Source organism: Heloderma suspectum, chromosome 4 (assembly GCF_057233095.1).
Source record: "Heloderma suspectum isolate Gila_16-S chromosome 4, 16-S_ref, whole genome shotgun sequence".
In the NCBI taxonomy this organism is placed as follows: Eukaryota; Metazoa; Chordata; class Lepidosauria; order Squamata; family Helodermatidae; genus Heloderma; species Heloderma suspectum.
The window spans coordinates 261,496,863-261,507,582 of NC_139461.1; the positions used below are offsets into that span (position 1 = coordinate 261,496,863).

General features: G+C 42.7%; 1 long non-coding RNA gene across 1 annotated transcript; it reads right to left on the bottom strand.

The window, feature by feature from the left end:
• Window positions 1–557: 557 nt before the first annotated feature.
• LOC146348591 (uncharacterized) lies at window positions 558–8,995 on the bottom strand. The gene is made up of 3 exons (XR_014790674.1): window positions 8,941–8,995; window positions 5,892–6,021; window positions 558–1,182 (listed from the first exon to the last, which is right to left on the bottom strand). It is a non-coding gene; the product is annotated as an uncharacterized LOC146348591 (long non-coding RNA).
• Between the last annotated feature and the right edge of the window lie 1,725 nt (window positions 8,996–10,720).

Sequence of the window (10,720 nt, forward strand, 5' to 3'; positions counted from 1 at the left end):
CCTCTTGCAGTCATTGAGGACAATGAAGGAGACACAGTTCACAAACATGATGCTCTGAGTAATACCACAGGCACTAATTTTAACTTTGGTTTTATGTTTTAAGAAGTTATAACAAAAGGCTCTCTTGTATTCTGGGGAAAAAATATGCCCCTAAATACACCAATCCTATCCAACGGAAACTTTCTCTGTATTTAGTGGATAAGCTCTTTGTAATAAATAGGACACCCTGCATAGGAACCTGCTTGTACACAGCAATGTCCATGCAGCAATTCAACATCCTGTGTAATTATGGTCATATGGTTGTATATCATTAGCCTAGTTCACTTGTGGGAACTCTCGCAGTTTGAAAGTTCACATGCTGTGATGAATTTGTCCTTGTCTAGGGATTTTATGAGCTGGGATTTCTGTATTTAGCTTGATTGTGGATCAGCAAGTAATGTATCCTACAACATTTCCCAAGGGCAAAAAGCCACCATGGAATGTAGGTTCATTTCTGGTATAGGTTCACAGAATATTAAAGATAGGACTCTGAGATCAGATGTGTTTTTTTATCTTTTACTTCAAATTCTTAAGCAGTTTTTACACAGTTAAATAGGGTATAAGAGCACAGACCAAATAAAAAATACATAATTGTTACAAGCAAAACACATTTTAAAAAGCTTTCTAAGTTTAGTTTTAGAAGCATGCATGCTCTTCTTTAAAGAGATTGAAGCTTGATCCTACCCAAATAACTTTTCTGAGCTTAAAGCAAAATGGAGTGCAGTGATGAGGACAGGTGGTATGTCCTCAAGATCCCAGGCTCTGGATCTCATATTTATATGATTTCTTATGTACAGCTTATTTGATACTTTTTCTGCAGAGCGGAACTTCAGCTCAGCATTTTAACAATGAATTATTGTTTTTTCTGAAGTTCCCAGCTCTGATTTGGAGAGTAATATATTTACTTCATATTCATATTTACTTTGTATTCAGCACAGCTGAGCATACATTTCCATAAGTTGTATTCCAAACAGGATAACATCTGCTTTTCTTCCGCAGGCCTATTTACTTCCCAAAATATATCATGTCATCTTTACTTTAGGCTGAAATGTCATCAGTATGCGGATGATACTCAGCTTTACCTCTTGTTTCCATCTGCACATCCTAGGGAGGTTGTGGAACTCTTGAACCAGTGTCTGGAGGCTGTTTTGGGATGGATGAGGGTAAACAAGCTGAAACTTAATCCAGACAACTACTTTGGATAGAGGTTTACAACTGGTCTTAGATGGTGTTGCACTTCCCCTGAAAGACCAAGTGTGCAGTCTGGGAGTCCTCCTGGACTCTGAACTAATTGGGGAAGCCCAGGCGGCTGTGGTGTCCAGGAGTGCTTTGTACCAGCTTAGGCTGGTACACCAATTGTGGCCCTATCTGGAAAGGATGGACCTTGCCTCAGTTATCCATGCACTAGTGTCCAGGCTGGAGTACTGTAATGCGCTATATGTGGGGCTGTCTTTGAAGACAGTTCAGAAACTCCAGCTTGTGCAGAATGCGGCCACCAATGTATTGGTGGGGGTGAGGCGATTCGATCACATAATGCCTATACTGAGCCAGCTGCACTGGTTACCGGTGTGTTTCCGAGCCCAATTCAAAGTGCTGGTTTTTAAATGGTTTGGGACCAAGTTACTTGAAGGACCGCCTTCACCTATATCAGCCTGCCTGCACTTTAAGATCAGAAGGCCTTTCTCATTTGCCCACCCGTGAGAGCAGTCAGGTGGGTGACCACATGTGAGAGGGCCTTCTCTGCACTGGCCCCACACCTTTGGAACAAGTTGCCATCGGAGGTCCGCCATGCTCCATTATTGCACACTTTTAAAAAGGCCCTGAAAACATATTATTTTACCTTGGCCTTCTTGTGATATGACTGCTGTTGTTGCTGTTACTGCTGTTAATATTATTGCTGGTTTTATTGTTGGCTTTTATTGTTGTTTTTATGTTTTAATCACTTTTATTATTTTAACTGTTTTTATGTATTTTATTGCTGTAAGACGCCTTGGGAGGGCTTCCGCCCTGAAAGGCGGCCAAGAAATATTTTAAATAAATAAATAAATAAATAAATAAATAACTCATTTACATAATAAGCAGGACATATGAACAATACTCCATGTAAGCAGACATCCTTTCTTCCTTCTTAGCTAAAGCACATTTTGCTTTTTCCTGAGTTTTAGAAGGGAAAATGGCTCTTCCCATGTTAACAATAACAGGCTCAGAGGTCCGTGAGAAGTTACAGCATGTCGGCCCGAATGCCTCTGTTATGCCTTGCTAGAACCAAACTGATTCAAACTTAATATGAGAAAAGATCTTAATCATCATGTTTATTTATGAAAGTTATAAACTTATGAGATAAGCTTATGAGAGAGGTAGAAGACCATATACAGTAACTATTCATTCAGAATGAATATTTGCAAAGTAGCCTGTTTTGCAGGTTGGTGCAGCAGTCTTGCTAAATGTTTAGACTACAGTACAAAACTTTCTGGGCCGCAATTTTCAAAGTGTGCAGCAGCTTTATGACTGACGGAGCTGGTCAGCCTTGCCATTCACTACGGAACTGTGTCTTGAGGTAGGGACGGGGGAGAAATCCTCCATGGACCCCAGTGAGGCCAGATTCAAAAGAATCCGGCCCCCCAGAGTCCGTGGAAGATCGGAAGACTTACCTCCACCTCCATGAGGAATCCTCACCAGCCGGCTCCGAAGACTCGCTGCGGAGCGGAGCCAGCATGCGAGGATTCCGGGGGGGGGGGGGGAACAGATCGCCTGCCCCCCCGCTGCGGACCCTGGCGGAGTCCAGGTAAGGGGGTTTCGTACACCCCTAGTCTAAGGATTTAATTCAGGCAGGAACATGGTAGTCTTGAGTATCTTGCCCTGGGTTAGTTTTGTATTCCAAGAGGAGGTGTGTGTGTGTATCTTGCAAGCTTGGAAACACGCAAGCGATCTCTTTCACTGCCAGGTTTCATGTAGTGTGGCTTGGTATCACAGAATCATAGAATAGTAGGGTTGGAAGGGGCCTACAAGGCCATCGAGTCCAACCCCCTGCTCAGTGTAGGAAAGCTCAATGCACCATGGTAGTATGGTGTGTGTGTGTTTAGGGGGACTCCTGGGCTTTTGAGTGGCTGGGGGCTCTATTTTATTGTGGGGCGGGATGACCAAAACAAACACCTGGGCTCCCGGTGGGATTTGTGATACTCTTCAGCAGCTTGCTGCTGTTAACTGGCTATGCCACCACATGGACTGGCTTGCTGCCCATCTCTCAGATGCTTTGTTTGCTTCCTTGGCATCAGGTGTGAGTGGTGTGTGTGTCTTGATTCGTGATCTCTCATTGGCTAGTTGTGTTGGTAGGTGGGCCATGGGTGTGCTGCATGTGGTTCTTCCTGATTGGTTACTGGCAGTGCCATTTCCATGGCCACCAAAGGTATGGATTTTGCTCCTGTTTTTCTTTTCCTGGTGCATGCCCCTCCCATTCAAGCCCGGGGGTGGTGGTGAACACAGAACTTGTTCTGATGGGGCAGCTTCAGCAGATATTGCCCCAAGTTGATCTACACATTTCGGATTGCTCTGCCTGTCGTCATTAGACCTGTGGAATTTTTGTGGCAACCCATTGGCTGGCACTGGCTGCAGCAAGGAGTTTGCGTGCAGATAATTCTGTCTATTATGGAGGGAAAAAATCAAATTATTTTACACATCAAGAGGAAGGCTGAAGCAGCATTTAGGATATTGGGCTGTAACTCTAAGGATGTAGAGTTCCTCTTCTGTACCACATTTCCTTTCAGTCCCTGGCCAAGTTATTTAGGGATGATTTTATTTTGATCTGAAAATACAGCCTTCAAGTGTATGAGAGCATCGCAGTATGTGTGGTCAGGCAGAAAGAAAGTGTTAGCAAGTCACTCCACATAAATATCAGTTCATTTTAACATGCAACGAAAGCATCAGCGCCCCAGTGATATAACTGCTAATTTTGGAAGCAAGAGATGAGGCCAACTCCTAATGCAAGAATTAATGGTGCGTTCCAATGTACTTTTACATTGAAAAAAATCACACTGAATCAAGTGTAATTTGGCAGGCATTTGGACCATGTTATTGCCTAACCCAGTAGAGCATTGCAAAGGGATAGAGATTCTGTAAGCTGCCACATATACACACAGCACAATCACGTATTTCAAGAAAGACTGAGAGTAGCTTAGATCCAAAATCAAAATAGCAGCCGGACTGAAAAATGGATTGAAGATGTGACTTTACAATGTCAGAATGACCACATGGAAATATGAGATGTGCAAATTGAGAAGATGATCCCATAAACTTTGCATGATGCACGTCTCAGACTCAGCTTTTTCTGCCATTATGTAGATGTCAATCTCTGGTCACTTTCCAAAATGCAGAATACAAAAGGAAATATAACGTCAACAGTAGCTAAAAGAACCAGATTGGGAAATAAATAATCTCAGCTCCTATGGCTTCAGGACTCACTGCCCTTCCAATAAGTGCTGGGAAGCCCTTTGCTTTGCTAAGAGGTTTGGCTTTGTGGTACAAGGCTGAGATGTAGAACCACAATCCACTATATCTTCACATTCTTCTTAGGGCATGTTCATGCTTTCCATACAGTGCAAGCATATTGTGTTCCAGGTCTCCTACTAGTCCTTTTGCATGAAATACAGTAGCAAAGTGAACATCCCAGAGTTTTTTTGTTTTTTTGTGAACCGCCCAGAGAGCTTCAGCTATTGGGCGGTATAGAAATGAAATAAATAAATAAATAAAATCCCAAAGACACTAAAAAAAAAGCAAAAGCATCAAAGACCCATTATGGTCAAATAACAAAAAAATCCATTAACAGCATACAATGATTTGACATTCAATCAGCTTACGAAAATGATGGACAACACTGCGTTTTCACCATGGAAAAGGGCCTCTTTTGTCCTTGCAGCCTATTCTGCCTTTCTAGTCACAACACTCACTCATTCAGGCATGCTTCCTCTTGGATTGGCATTAGACAAATGTCACTGCTTTTCTTCATTTGTTTCCTTCTAGGAAATGTTGATATTTGTAGCAGTGAATGCCATTCCTCTTGCTAATCATGGGGGAAAAGAGCGATAGAGTGATTTATTGATCTGGGCATCAAAATTCAGACGGACGGAGTGGATCTAAGGATGCACGTATCCCTTACAGTTTACCTGCCTTGCTGGTCAAATTGAACTCATGAACATGATTAAATAAAGCTGTTACTGCTTCAAAACCTTGTTCTGTATTTTCTCCACTACACAAAACAGGGAAGGGTTGAAGAAATATTCTTCCTGCTAGGCATGACTGGGAATACAAAATAGCTCATTCATACTACATACTACAAGCTGAATGGATAACAGACCTTGAATATTAGCTCTGACATTCAACAGTGAGAGCAAAGCATGAAGGAAACTGAGGAAATCTTTACTGATGATATGCCATTATTGCACTTGTGTGCTTTTGGATGGTGTTGGCAACTATTTTAGAGTACAAATAATATATCTACAGGTATTCTAGCCTTCATGTCAGTCTTTTTCACACAGGCATTCTCAGTATTTATTTATCTAAATCATATCTGCCTTTCAACTTTAACAGTTTTCAAGGTCTTAAACAACAGAGGGTAAAACATCAATTAACTCAAGAACAATAAATAACAGAAAAGAAGCAAAAAAGATAAAAGCAAGAGCATGACATGCAGACATATCAATAACACAATCCTGGCAGTAGGGATGGTTGAATCTATCAATTTCACTTTCTCCCAAATCTGGATTTTTAAAATCTCATGTTCTTTCCCTCCATTTATTAAGTAATTTACAAATTGTTGTAAGTTCTTAACAAAAAAATGAACTGAACGAAATTCTCACCTTTCTACCAGTAGAGGCTGGTAGCTCCAATGTCAGTGGGGTGGTGAATCCACTCTGGGTTTCAGTCAGAACCAGTCAGAATTCTAAAGGAGCTATCCAAGGTGCTTTGGAGCCTCCACTGCTTTCTACACTGGTCAAATTCAATAGGCACAGTTATTCCCAGCATGGAGAGGACCATGTTGTACTTGCCTGCTGTGTAGCTGTTAAAGCTGGGGAGCCTGTCAGAAAAAAGAGTTGGCAACCCTAATCCAGCACCACAAACATGGTTTTGAATGCACAGGGATTCAAACCAAGACTTTTCAGAGTTCAAAGACCTCTGTCTTGATGGATACATTTGTCAGCTTTGCTTTCTCCCACATACAATTTTTTTTTTTAAATTTCAAATTTTTCTGTCACATTAATGAAAAAAAAAAGAAGTTTGGTAATTTATTATCAAAAAATGAATGAAAAAAATTCTCACCCATCCCTATCTTGGAGCAGGGATAACAAAGGTTTGGAAGGGTGGGGTGTGAAGCCTTAAAATAAAATAAAACTGAGCAATTGGGGGGGGCGGTTAAAGTTTGGTGCAGATCGCTGCTGCTCATGCAAGTAAAAAATAAAGGTTTTTAAAAAATGGCCCATCACAGTGCAGGTTTGCTCAGCTGGCTGCTTATGCTTTGCTAGCAGGGCCGGGCCAGGCTAGAAGGAGAGGGAGGGAGCCTCTGCCACCACCGCCTTCTGACGCTCAGAGCCAGGGTGTTGTTTGGGGCCCTCCAGGTTCTGGAGCCCCAGACCTGTGCCCCATGGTCTGGCTCCAGCTGCACCACCACTTCTCACTGCCATTGTCACCAGCTGCTGTTTCTCCTCACCCTCTTTCTCATCATTGTTACCGCTTGCTTGCTCAACAGGCAGAGAGCCAATGAGCGAGTAGGCCGTGGCACCCACTGCTCCTACTTCTGGACCAGGGCGACTTACGTTGAACAGAATTCAAGGAGGATGGGAAGAGCCTGGCAACAGTTGGAGAAGGCCCTCTTAATTATCTCCATGGGCAGTAATTTACATAATGTGATTGATCATAGCCTATTTAGTTGTCCCCTCTTATTGAACATCAAGAACGATGGGTGAGGATCAAAACAGACATTACTTTAAAACTGGGTCTAGCAGCTATGTCTATTTTTCATTTTTACTCTAGAGTAGGGTAATCGGGATGATAAAAAACCCCCACCCCACCCCACTAGGGTCCTGATCACCACATGCACCTACTCTAGAGTAAAAATGAGAAAAAGAAAGATGTAGCTGCTAGACATAGATTTAAAGCAATGTCTGTTATGGTGCTGAGTTAGCTGCTGTTGGAGTGATTAAGGGTTTACGTGAAATTTCAAGGAAGACTCACACTGTCCTAAATCCAGATGATGCAATTCCCACAACTGAACTGCAAACCTGCAGAATGACTGAGCTAGACTTATTTCAGTGCTCCTCAAATTGGTTGAACTCACACTCCCCCGCCCGAAAAACCCACTAGCCCACGTCAACTGTCTCATAGTTAGATTAGTGTGATTTCTTGTGTGCAGTGGCGTATATCTCACTTTTGCGTATGAGAAAACTGCTTCAGAGTGAACAGATGCTAAAGATTATATTAGCAGGTGTGCAATTCTCTTCTCATCCTAGGGCACCACCCATGCTCTTGCTTGCCACCAGGATTTATCCAGCAACAGCTGTATGACTGATTAGAAGGCCAGAAACAACAACTTCTTCCAGATGTTGCTTGCATGTCCCCACTCAGGATCATATGGGAGGGGGAAACCCCCAATTGCTGGTTGTCATCCAGCTGCAGCGGAACCTCCCCTCTGCCGCCTCGCCTGGGTCACAGCACTCAACTCCACTGCAGATGTCTCATGTGACTCCGTCCCAAGGACTCTTGACCCACCGTGTGAAAATCTATGACTTACTACATCAATGCATTCAGTGACCAGAAGCAAGTTCAGGCCTCCCCCACACAGCATTCTCTTCCACTCCATGTGGGCAGCAGAATGATTGCCATTCATTACATGATCACAGATGTGCTCAAACGGTACATGATCTGAATGCACACTCCTTTCTTCAGAAGAGCTCCATGGAACTTGGCAGGTTCTCATTCTGTTGTGAACAACTTGTGGTTCACTAAACCCAGCCTGAATGACTTTTGCATTCCTGAAATATTCTTAACTAAACTAGAGAGGTTGGCTGAGGCCTGATGATCACTAAGTGGTAAGTGCTTCTAACTATACCATAGAGACATGCGATTTAAATTGGATTTTAATTGCTAGCGCTGCAGTCATGATGAAATTACTTGTTTAAAAAGTTATTCTCCAAAATATGCCCCTGGGTCTTTGGGGCCCAGCTGATAAGTTTTCTTGACCAGACAAGATATATTACTTCAACCTTCAGCTTTAGAAGTGTGTGTGTGTTCTGCATGTGAATATATATTTATCTGTATTGGTAAAAGGAATGTTTCAAATTGTATTGCAAGCACAGAAAAACCTGGGGCGGAAGGAAGACTGGGAAGAATTTTTCAAGAATGTAACGGGAACAAGATTTTGATATCATCATCATCATTATTCTTTTATAAATACATAATTTATTATTTTATAAATACATAATAAACTATAACAACACTACTAGATTATTCTTTCTTCCCAGCAAGGAACAACAGAATTCATCCTTTTGCAGAGAGTTATTGGAGAATGGACATACACAATACTATACAACAATTACAAAGTCCCATTAAGATGCCATGCACAAATCACAAAGATGTCCAACTTATGTCTGGAAAGAGCCAGCCAGTCATTCAAAGTTTAAGCTCAGAACTATTTCCAACATGCTAGGGTTGTAATCCTATGCACACTTGAGTGTAAGTCCCATTTATCTCAGTGAGACTTACTTATGAGCAAATGTGAATAGGACCAAGCTGGAGTTCATTTTCAATGGAAGTCATCATTCTGTTAAACTACTGCTTTTTGATAGACAGAGGTGGCTTCCCCAGCAGAACTAAATTCTCCTTTATGTAATATAAATGAAACAGAGCACTCACTTGTAGGCCCAAACAACAACAGGCTGCTTGTTGAGGAACAGGCTAACACTGAACTAAATAGGAAAATGAAAGTAATCACAAGCACAAGCTAAAGGGGTGGAGTCTAAACTCCGACCCATATTAACGGGAGACAATATTTAACTCTATAGTTTCCAATTACTACATTTCTCCCCCCTCAGTTCACAACTTGGAGATAGTCCTTCAAATAATCAGGAGGCCTTCACTCTCTCACTGGATAATGCTTTTCCTCAGGAGTAGGCTCTAGCTCCTGACGTATCTCTCCATCATTAGTGTCTCTGACTTGCTGATCAGCAGTTTTTGTTATTGGACCCCCTTGACTAAACTCAGAAATTTTAGTTACTTCCCTGGACTCCACCTCTGGTGTAAACTCATTACCCTGAGGTGATTGCTCTGGTTCTTCTGGTGTGTTTGTTCATATACAGATGTCATCTTGATGTTGCCTGACTACTCTTCCTTCTGAAATGGCCACTTTGAATGATAAAGGCCCTGTTTGTTCTTGGATCCTGCCTGGAATCCATTGAGGTTGGTGGGTACTGAAGCTTTTTGTAAAGACTGGATCCTGTACCCTCAAGACTCTCTCTCTGGCATGATAGTCATGTAGGCATTTTTGATTAGTCTGTTCTTCTCCCTTCATGCCAGGCTACAGTAAATCCAGATGAGTCTTTATCCTCTTTCCCATCAGCAGTTGGGCAGGACTCATGCCTGTGTTGATTTGAGGTGTGGTCGTGTATTCCAAGAGAAAGCAAGCCAATTTTACTTCTAAACTTCCCATAGCCATTTTCCTCATCCCTTTTTTAAAAGTCTTCACCGCTCCTTCCACCAGACCATTTGAAGGTGAGGCTGATAAGGTGATGTCTGAATATGTTTTATCCCTTTAAATACATGACTTGTAAAGTTGGGTGTATTATCGGTGACCACTATCGTCAGTGGACCATGTATGGCAAAAATCTGTTGAAGTTTGTTACAAATTGCTTCTGAGGTTGTGGAGTTCATGGAGTGTATTTCCAACCATTTTGAATGGGCATCTATGAGGATCAAAAACATTTTCCCTAACTAGGGGCCTGCATAGTCTGTGTGCAAATGAAACCAAGGCTGCCCTGGCCATTCCCACGGGTGCAAGGGGGCCTGTACTGGAGTCTGTTGATGCAGTTGACATTGGGAACAGTGCTTAACCAGTCCTTCTAGGTCTTCTTGCAAGTATGACAACTAGATAGAACTACGAGTAGAGATTTCATCTGGGAAATTCGAGGATGGGGGTCATATAATTCCCTCAGCACTTTTTGTCATCCTGGGGCAGCAGGGATAGGATAGGCTATCGTGGGGGAAAACACAGAAGCAAATGGTGTAGTGGATGCCACTTGTGGCTGTAAAGCCCTTACTTTAACCTAATTGCAGCCATTTACGGCTGCATTAAGGGATGGACGAAAGTCCCTTACCTGGTCCCGCAGCTGTTTTCGGTGTGGGGGGAGACGCTCCGTTTCTCCCCCCGAAATTCTGGCCGGGGGGGAGGTGCCCCATCCCTCCCTGCTGAAATTCTGGCCGGAGGGGAGCGCCCCGCCTCTCCGGCCGTGAAAGAAAAAAGTAAAGTAAAAAAACCAAAACAAAACGTGATAGGCTACGTAAAGATTTACATAGCCTATCACGGCTAGATTTTCAAAGTCAGCCGTGATAGGCAACGTAAATCTTTACGTAGCCTATTACAGCTGACTTTGAAAAAAAAAAACCGCGTACGCAAATGGCGGCGCCCATGGGCGCCGCC